Source organism: Hyla sarda, chromosome 5 (genome assembly GCF_029499605.1).
Source record: "Hyla sarda isolate aHylSar1 chromosome 5, aHylSar1.hap1, whole genome shotgun sequence".
NCBI lineage: Eukaryota > Metazoa > Chordata > Amphibia > Anura > Hylidae > Hyla > Hyla sarda.
In genome coordinates, this window is record NC_079193.1 from 367,979,642 (window position 1) to 367,984,392 (window position 4,751).

The following is a 4,751-nucleotide window of genomic DNA, read 5'->3' on the forward strand; positions in this document are numbered from 1 at the left end:
ATGGGAAAACAGCAAATGCGCCGTCAAAAGCAATTTGTGACATTTGCCCCGGAATTTTTACCTAATTAAGGCTAATCGTCCGGCGTACAGAACGTTCCTAGAGAGAACTCTGAAATGAATAGGATAAAATGGGGAATGTGTAACGTAATTACAGGCGCTCCAACAATTCATCACTTAGAGGAAATAATGGCGGCTGACTCCCAGCCAGATCCACATCGCTCCACCCCGAATCCTACCCCCCTCCAGTCTCTTTACATCAACCAGACTAATGGCTTCCAATGAGGAGGAAATAAAACATTTTGTACATGAAGACAGTAAAAATGATGAAGCGGCGCTCACCCCCCGACCATCTGTTCACTGATCGGCTTTTATTAAAAAGGATGAAGAAAAGTTTAACAGCATCAAAACAGGTGGGAGACGATAAACCCGAGAAGAACGTCAGCTCCCGCTTCACGTACAGGCGCTGGAAACTTTTGTAACAAAAACACTTTAAGTGAAGATCTGTGATAAGAATTATATATAAAGTTTCTTATGGAAGCACTCCAGGTTTGTTAGAACCCCCCCACCATGCACAGTCCGCATCCCTGGTCCAACATTCCAGTACAGCTGCATCCATGCACTTATTACTGTAATTTGGCCAAGTGATCACCAGTCTGACCTACAGAAAATAGGTATTTAAAAAAAAAAAAAAAAAAAAAAAAAAAAAAAAAAGGGGGGTACTCCACTGCCACAGCATTTTGTTCCGAACGCTTGGAGCGGATGTGGGGGTCGTGATGTCATGACCATGCCCCTCGTGACATCACACCTCACCCCCTCTATGGAAGGGGGCGTGGCATAGACTTGCATTGAGGGGGTGAGGTGTGATGTCACGACCCCAGACCCAGCGTTCTAAACAAATGCTCTGTGCCAAACAGAGGGGGTCCCAGCTGCAGGACCCCCGCTATCAGACATCTTATCCCCTGTCCTTTGGATAGAGCAGGGATCTCAAACTGGTGAGTTATTCTATTATTTTGGTAGGGTGAGCGGCTGTACTTGTTTTATTGCAAAAACTTAAAAAGGCCTTTTAAAAAAAAAAAGTGAGGGGAAGTGGTCAGTCCTCTTACTACCTTTCAACTACAGGATGAACGCATCATCTTCAGATTACACGTGGAAGCTTCCTCCAGCTGTCTGTATACGTATACTGCTGTTATCCCTATGAGATCAGTAGAGTAGCTATACACCTCCCCTCCAGCTCTCTGTATACTGCTGCTATCTCTGGAGATCAGATTATATATTTTAATAGTTCTACACCTCCGCTCCAGCCTTGTCTGTACTTTGCTGCTACTGGGGAAGCCTTGTTGCCACACTACACCCTTTAAAATAGGTTGGAACATTGGTTGTCAATGACAATGGATTGTTGGACTTTGCCTTGGAGGATGAGATCTAAAACAATTGTGGATCAATTATATGCAAATCTATAAAATACAGGAGGTACAAACTAGAAGTGTCTCTAACATGGAGAACTGTATTTGAGTCAGCAAAACACCCAACTCTGTCCCAATGAAGTGAATGGAGCTCCACTGTAATAACACCTTGAGGACAGATGAAATGCTCCAAAAAAAATAAAAAATAAAAATAAAAAAGGGCCTACAGCAAAACCGCTGGGACCCTCAATCTCCTGAACAAGCAGGACTCAGGAGGACCTGCTGGGGTCACCACATGGTCCATTCATTCTCTATGGTAGCACCAAAGAAACCCGAGTGCTGTACTCTGGCATCTCCAGCACTCCAAAAGAAATTAAAGTACTTCCAATGATCTTGTTAAATTTTATAATCCCCCCAGGTCACTGCCCCCATCATGATAAACTACCCCCTGCCTTTATTTTTTATTATCGTTTAGTTTTCTACCTTGATATTGCTCTGTATTTTCTGCTCAGTCAGATACAGACTGGGAAGGGGTGTTCCCCAGCAGACGTGACATCATCTGAAGCCACACAGGGGAGAACTTCCTCCCTCCCTCTGCTACACACAGCCCAGAGCAGTTCAGTGTGAGATGAGCTATAGTTTGCTAAGGCTGCACACCCCCCCCCCCCCCCCCCCCTCCTCAGCATTTCCTGATTTCGGACTTCTGCCAGGCCAGCAGGAGTCAGTGACAGCGCCCATTTAATAGAGTGTGTGCCAACCCCAGCACATGTTCAAGAGATCAGAGAGAGGGGGTGGGGGTCCCAGCAGTTGCACCCCCAGCTATCTGACATTTGTAAGTTACGTTTTGCTGTAGTACCCCTTTAGGTGACATGAGGCATCTGTCTGTCAAAACCTAGTAGTCCTAAAAAGCCAATCCTTCCCTGTGACATGGAAACAGAGCTGCCTCTTCAGAAACAAACCATTCATGCCTGCTGAACAATTGACAGGTATAATTGTGCTTATGACCTGATTTACCTGTAGATGGCGCTGATTACCTCCTTTAAACAAAAAATAAATAAAAAAAACCTGAGTGACTCCAAGGTCAAACCGGAGACTTACAATACATTCTGGAGTAAACCATGAGTGGAACCAAGAATGTTACAAGTGCCCACTCCGGGCTCCGCACTACTTGAATGTATTACAAGACCTAAAACTTGTCACGTTGAACGTTAACCAGGACAATGGCCTCCTGTCTGCATTATTAGGCTCAGGAAGTGCTTCAATATTGTACTCTGGAGCAACAACTTAAAAGGAAGCAGCACAGCAGGATCTTCTACCACTTGTTTCAACTCCCTATTCCTGGGCTAAACGGATACACTGAGGAACAGGACTAAAGATTTGCTGTCTAGTGTACTAGTGCCCAAGTCCCTCAATCTATTACTTTATTATCGGCATAGGGGCAGCAAAAGTTCTATTCTCATACATAAGTGTTTTTTCCAAACAATGTACCTGCCGCTGTGGCAAGAATACAACCTCTAGCATGCCTGGACAGCCAGAGGCTATCCGGGCATGCTGGGAGTTGTAGTTTTGCAGAAGCAGAGAGCACACCATTTGGGGAAAACACTTGCAAGTCTTCATTATAGTAGTTCTGGTTATAACTACTATAATACTGCCCCTATATACACTACTACTACTATAATACTGCCCCTATATACACTACTACTACTATAATACTGCTCCTATATACACTACTACCGCCTCCTATATACAAGAATATAACTACTATAATACTGCCTCCTATATACAAGAATATATCTACTATAATACTGCTCCTATATACAAGAATATAACTACTATAATACTGCTCCTATATACAAGAATATAACTACTATAATACTGCTCCTATATACAAGAATATAACTACTATAATAATGCTTCTATATACAAGAATATAACTATTGTAATTTGTGATTGAGAGAAAAGCACCAGGCACTGTCTATTCGACTGTGGGTTAAGTTTTCCTGTCCGGACTATCGGAGGTATGTGACCTGCTGAGCTGGGTGCTATGGGGAGCGTCTACGTCTGTTAAAGAGCAAAGTCTTTCATGCAACAACAGTGAGAAATGAAGATAGACGGACGACGGATAGACGTATCGCTTCGGACTGAAGCTTCTTCCGGCCTCCAACACTGTTGGAGGCCGGAAGAAGCTTCAGTCCGAAGCGATACGGTCGTTGCACTTCACAGCCCTGCGTTCCTGCTGACAGATCCCCCTTGTACCTGCTGTTATCTTATGCTGCAAGCATTGAATAAAGAAGAGTTTTTTTGCTACCTGGGTGAGCCGTCCGTCTATCTTCATTTCTCACTGTTGTTGCATAACTACTATAATACCGCTTCCTATATACAAGAATACAACTACTATAATACTGCTCCTATATACAAGAATATAACTACTATAATACTGCTCCTATATACAAGAATACAACTACTATAATACTGCTTCCTATATACAAGAATACAACTACTATAATACTGCTTCCTATATACAAGAATACAACTACTATAATACTGCTTCCTATATACAAGAATACAACTACTATAATACTGCTTCCTATATACAAGAATATAACTACTAGAACACTGCTCCCATATACAAGAATATAACTACTATAACACTGCTCCCTATATACAAGAATATAACTACTATAACACTGCTCCTATATACAAGAATATAACTACTATAATACTGTCCCTATATACAAGAATATAACTACTATAATACTGTTCCTATATACAAGAATATAACTACTATAATGCTGCTCCTATATACAAGAATATAACTACTATAATACTGCTCCTATATACAAGAATATAACTACTATAATACTGCTCCTATATACAAGAATATAACTAATATAATACTGCCTCCTATGTACAAGAATATAACTACTATAATCCACTACTATAACACTGCTCCTATATACAATAATATAACTAATATAATACTGCCTCCTATATACAAGAATATAACTACTATAATACTGCCTCCTATGTACAAGAATATAACTACTATAATCCACTACTATAACACTGCTCCTATATACAAGAATATAACTAATAATACTGCCTCCTATATACAAGAATATAACTACTATAATCCACTACTATAACACTGCTCCTATATACAAGAATATTCTTGTATATAGGGGCAGCATTATAGTAGATATATTCAGAACTGCATTGCTTTAGATATTTTACCTTATTACAATGTATTCTACCCAGAATTGCTACACAACCTATAGAATCCTTCTTACAAGCCTCAGGGATTTAATCAAATAAAAAAATGCAAACGTGTTTACTATGCAGCAGAAG